Source organism: Acomys minous (genome assembly GCF_964271855.1).
Source record: "Acomys minous genome assembly, chromosome: 14".
NCBI classification, from domain to species: Eukaryota; Metazoa; Chordata; class Mammalia; order Rodentia; family Muridae; genus Acomys; species Acomys minous.
In genome coordinates this window covers 106872723-106878399 of record NC_140496.1, presented here as the reverse complement: position 1 = coordinate 106878399, position 5677 = coordinate 106872723, and the positions used below count along the sequence as shown (strand labels likewise).

The 5677-nt window shown below is 49.1% G+C and overlaps 1 pseudogene across 1 annotated transcript; it reads left to right on the top strand.

Annotated features, from left to right (window-relative positions):
* The first annotated feature begins 2410 nt into the window (after positions 1 to 2410).
* On the top strand, positions 2411 to 3292 carry LOC311582514 (heterogeneous nuclear ribonucleoprotein A1-like 3; annotated as a pseudogene). The gene has a single exon. The product of its transcript is annotated as a heterogeneous nuclear ribonucleoprotein A1-like 3 (transcript).
* The last annotated feature ends 2385 nt before the right edge of the window (positions 3293 to 5677 follow it).

The following is a 5677-nucleotide window of genomic DNA, read 5'->3' as shown; positions in this document are numbered from 1 at the left end:
CAGCTGCAGCACCACTGAGCATCTGTGCGGGTGCTCACCTATCTGGGTGCCCATCAGACATCTATTCGGCAGCTGCTGTGAGCCGCTGCTGCATGCAGCTGCATGGGACCAAGAGAAAGTTAACCTCTGCCCCCTTGAAGAGCTTCAGTCCTGTGAGAATAATATAATGAGTTTTACATAATAGAAATTTACCCTGCATCCTTTAAGCCCCACAAGAAAGGCGATACAGCAGGAGGAAGGTGGAGAAGGAAGGCAAGTCATCCCAAAGTCAGCGATACAGCAGGAGGAAGGTGGAGGGGGAAGGCAAGTCATCCCAAAGTCAGGATAGTGAGGGAGGAATCCTGGCTGATGAGATGATGGAGGGCGGGTCTGGGAGGCGTGACCTTGCTGGAAGAGGCACATCACTGCAGATGGGCGTGGAGGTTTCAAAAAATTCAAGACAATCCCAGTGTCTCCTCTGCCCCCTGATCATGGATCAAGATGGAAGCTTTCAGCTGCTCTGCTGCCTTGCCTTGAATCTGAGGTTATGGACTTTGAAACTGTAAGCCCAGTTAAAATACTTTCTTTTCTACATTGCCTTGATCGTGATATTTTGGCACACCAACAGGAAAGTAACTAATGCAGCTCGTGCTGCAGACACTGGTATGGGACATCAGCAACGCTCGCATGGTGCTCTGAGGCCTGTGCTCACCTCAGGTGCCACCTGGAGTCTGGGTCTTTCCAGGTTCTAGGTTTAATTCATCCACAAGATCAGACGATCTGTGTTGCGATTAATTTACCAGTAGGCCTAACTGTTGGGCAACAATTTATTGCGGATATCATACCAGTATGGCCTAATAATGTTTATTATCAGGCCTATAATTATTATAATGACGTATCTTCTAACCTGCTAGTAATCAATCAAGACACAGACACCCATATTTAACCTAGGGCAGGGCAGATATTAATCCCCTAAACTACTTCCCACAGTGGGCCAGGTATGGAATGCCATCTGTTTATAATAGTTTCTATCAAGCTACCTTCCACCCGTGATCCCATATACTTGCTAATGTTCTTCAGCTGGGCCGAATCCTCCACTGATGTCGGCCATGTGCTTCTCCTCCACCTAACCCAAGGCGGCCTTCCTCTCTTCCTCTCCTCTTCTCCGGTCTCTCTTCTTCCCAGGATTCTCTCTGTCTCCTCCAGCCCTAGAACGTTAACCACACCGATCCCATTTGCCTTGGCCCGGTGTGATGGCATTTTATTGTCCAAACAGGTTAGGCTCTTAGGCAAGGTAGGTCACAGAGACAGCAAGCAGTAATTAGCACCAAAATATATGAGACCAACTTCAACAAATCTGTGCACCAGTCATGACAGATGTGCACGGAAGGGTTCAAGCTGGCCCTGCAGGACTCATGAATCCACAAAAGATGCGTGGGGCTTGTTGGAAGCACAGGGGAGATCAGGAAGAAGGAGTTTATACAGGGCTGTGCTCCAGGATTTCAGGCAGCTGTGTGCAAAACAGGAGGGTTTTCCAGGTGTCACTGCCTCACAGGAGGAAATCCACAGTGAGCTCTTGTTTGCCTCTGAGGTGCATCTCCCTGACTCTCCCTCTGTGTCCTACCTCACCCTGCCATCTCATCTCCTCAGTGCTCCTCACATCTGTGGTCAGGCACACAAATTAATCTTCAGGAAGACTAACAGTCCCATGAATTCCCCCTGTGTGTTCCTAGCCCCCCTTAAGAGGGTGGCCCTCTCTTTAGGCCATCTAGTCGCCTGGGACACCAGAGAATGAAGGACAGACTACTGCTCCGATATCCCAATGTTTTCAGATTAACATCAGAATAATATTACACAAGTTGTACGCCCACATCCCCCTTTTCCTCTAAGACCTACACAGGTCTGCCCAGCCTTGTTGTGCCTCAGTTTGTCTGTGTGTAAAATTGATGTGTAAGGTGCCTGGAATTATAACTTGTAGTTAGTGACTGACAACGATGACTGTTATTTCCTGTGATACTTCACATGCCTAGGAGAATTACCTGCTAGTAGTCCTCAAGAAGGAGTCCCTGTGTTTGGATGAAAGGTTGCTTCCTCAGTTGTCACCTGCAGGATTGAAATTTTCTGTCCCTTAATCCAACAAACCCTGCAATGTACTGAGAAACTCTTAACCACTCCTGCTGTACCTGATCTCGATTTGGACAGACAACTGACCAGCATCTGAGTGTGGGGGAGGGGAAGAACACTAGTCCTGGTTCTCCTAGGCTGATGTAACAATCCTTAAGATCATCAAGAGGGCTTTCTGATGGCCGACACGCGGATGAAGCATCGCTAAGGGCTCCCATCCCCCTGCCAGCATGTCTAAGATAAAGTCTCCCAAAGAGCCTGAGCAGCTGCAGAAGCTCATCATCTGAGAGCTGAGCCATTCTGAGCAATGGGCTACTGTGTGGTAATGAGGGATCCAAACACCAAGAGATCCAGGGGCTTTGCATTTGTCACACACGCACTGTGCATGAAGTGGATGCCGCTATGAATGCCAGACCACACAAGGTGGATGGAGGAGTTATGGAACCAAGGAGAGCTGTGTCAAGAGAAGATTCTCAGAGGCCAAGGGACCACTTACCTGTGAAGAAGAGTTTTGTTGGTGATGTTAAAGAAGATGCTGAAGAACATCACCTACAAGACTATTTTGAGCGGGATGAAAAACTGAAGTGATGGAAATCAAGACTGACAGAGGCAGTGGGGAAAAGAGGGGCTTTGCTTTTGTCACCTTTAATGACCATGACTGTGGATAAGATTGCCATTCACAAATTCCATACAGTGAATGGCCACCACTGTGAAGTAAGAAAAAAGCCTTGTCAAAACAAGAGATGGCTACTGCTTTGTCGAGCCAGAGAGGCCAAAGTGGTTCCAGAAACTTAGGTGGTAATCATGGAGGCGATGTTGGTAGCAATGACCATTTTGGTGAAGGAGGAAAGCTCAGTGGTTGCAGTGGCTTTGGTGGCAGCCGTGGTGGTGGTGGATATGGTGGCTGTGGGGAAGGCTATAATGGATTTGGTAATGATGGAAGCAGTTTTGGAGGTGGTGGAAGCTACAATGACTTTGACGATTACAACAATCAGTCTTCAAGTTTTGGGCCAATGAAGGGAGGAAACTTTGGAGCAGGAGCTCTGGCTCTCATGTTGGTAGAGGCCAGGACTTAGCTAAACAAGAGATCAAGGTGGTTCTGTAGGGTCCAGCAACAGCAATAGCTATGCAGTGGCAGGACGTTCTAACTACATAACAGCCATGAAACAGGCTTGGCAAGAGAGGAGAGCCAGAGATGGGGCAGGGAAGCTACAGTTACAGCAGATTTGTGAACTCAGCCAAGCATGGTAGTAACAGGGCCTAGCTGCTACCAAGATGACACGTTTTTAGACAAGACTCATGTGTATGGGCAAAAAGAACTCCAGGGATGTATTTGTGATTAACCATATAACAGGTTAGTTTAGTTTCATTAATATTTTAACATTTGGGGCTGAGTCTTCAAGAAAATGCACAAAGTTATTATAAAGACTAAATAGTCAGTAAAGTGTATGTGCCACAGAAACCCAAGAAATAGAAATCTGTTCTGAACCCAGGAGCTTGAGTGCATAGTGTCATGCCTAGGTGCATGTGAGTTGTCAGGAGCTTGAGTGCATAGTGTCATGCCTAGGTGCATGCCAGTTGTCAGGAGCTTGAGTGCACAGTGTCATGCCTAGGTGCATGCAAGTTGTCAGGAGCTTGAGTGCATAGTGTCATGCCTAGGTGCACGTGAGTTGTCAGGAGCTTGAGTGCATAGTGTCATGCCTAGGTGCACGTGAGTTGTCAGGAGCTTGAGTGCATAGTGTCGTGCCTAGGTGCATGTGAGTTGTCAGGAGCTTGAGTGCATAGTGTCATGCCTAGGTGCACGTGAGTTGTCAGGAGCTTGAGTGCATAGTGTCATGCCTAGGTGCATGCAAGTTGTCAGGAGCTTGAGTGCATAGTGTCATGCCTAGGTGCACGTGAGTTGTCAGGAGCTTGAGTGCACAGTGTCGTGCCTAGGTGCATGTGAGTTGTCAGGAGCTTGAGTGCACAGTGTCGTGCCTAGGTGCATGTGAGTTGTCAGGAGCTTGAGTGCATAGTGTCATGCCTAGGTGCATGCCAGTTGTCAGGAGCTTGAGTGCACAGTGTCATGCCTAGGTGCATGCAAGTTGTCAGGAGCTTGAGTGCATAGTGTCATGCCTAGGTGCATGTGAGTTGTCAGGAGCTTGAGTGCATAGTGTCATGCCTAGGTGCATGCCAGTTGTCAGGAGCTTGAGTGCACAGTGTCATGCCTAGGTGCATGCAAGTTGTCAGGAGCTTGAGTGCATAGTGTCATGCCTAGGTGCACGTGAGTTGTCAGGAGCTTGAGTGCATAGTGTCGTGCCTAGGTGCATGTGAGTTGTCAGGAGCTTGAGTGCATAGTGTCATGCCTAGGTGCATGCAAGTTGTCAGGAGCTTGAGTGCATAGTGTCATGCCTAGGTGCATGTGAGTTGTCAGGAGCTTGAGTGCATAGTGTCATGCCTAGGTGCACGTGAGTTGTCAGGAGCTTGAGTGCACAGTGTCGTGCCTAGGTGCATGTGAGTTGTCAGGAGCTTGAGTGCACAGTGTCGTGCCTAGGTGCACGTGAGTTGTCAGGAGCTTGAGTGCATAGTGTCATGCCTAGGTGCACGTGAGTTGTCAGGAGCTTGAGTGCACAGTGTCGTGCCTAGGTGCACGTGAGTTGTCAGGAGCTTGAGTGCACAGTGTCATGCCTAGGTGCATGTGAGTTGTCAGGAGCTTGAGTGCACAGTGTCATGCCTAGGTGCATGTGAGTTGTCAGGAGCTTGAGTGCATAGTGTCATGCCTAGGTGCACATGAGTTGTCAGGAGCTTGAGTGCACAGTGTAGTGCCTAGGTGCATGTGAGTTGTCAGGAGCTTGAGTGCATAGTGTCATGCCTAGGTGCACGTGAGTTGTCAGGAGCTTGAGTGCACAGTGTCGTGCCTAGGTGCATGTGAGTTGTCAGGAGCTTGAGTGCATAGTGTCATGCCTAGGTGCACATGAGTTGTCAGGAGCTTGAGTGCACAGTGTAGTGCCTAGGTGCATGTGAGTTGTCAGGAGCTTGAGTGCATAGTGTCATGCCTAGGTGCACGTGAGTTGTCAGGAGCTTGAGTGCACAGTGTCGTGCCTAGGTGCATGTGAGTTGTCAGGAGCTTGAGTGCATAGTGTCATGCCTAGGTGCACATGAGTTGTCAGGAGCTTGAGTGCACAGTGTAGTGCCTAGGTGCATGTGAGTTGTCAGGAGCTTGAGTGCACAGTGTCATGCCTAGGTGCACGTGAGTTGTCAGGAGCTTGAGTGCACAGTGTCGTGCCTAGGTGCACGTGAGTTGTCAGGAGCTTGAGTGCATAGTGTCATGCCTAGGTGCACGTGAGTTGTCAGGAGCTTGAGTGCATAGTGTCATGCCTAGGTGCATGTGAGTTGTCAGGAGCTTGAGTGTATAGTGTCATGCCTAGGTGCATGTGAGTTGTCAGGAGCTTGAGTGCACAGTGTCATGCCTAGGTGCACGTGAGTTGTCAGGAGCTTGAGTGTATAGTGTCATGCCTAGGTGCTTGTGAGTTGTCAGGAGCTTGAGTGCATAGTGTCATGCCTAGGTGCATGTGAGTTGTCAGGAGCTTGAGTG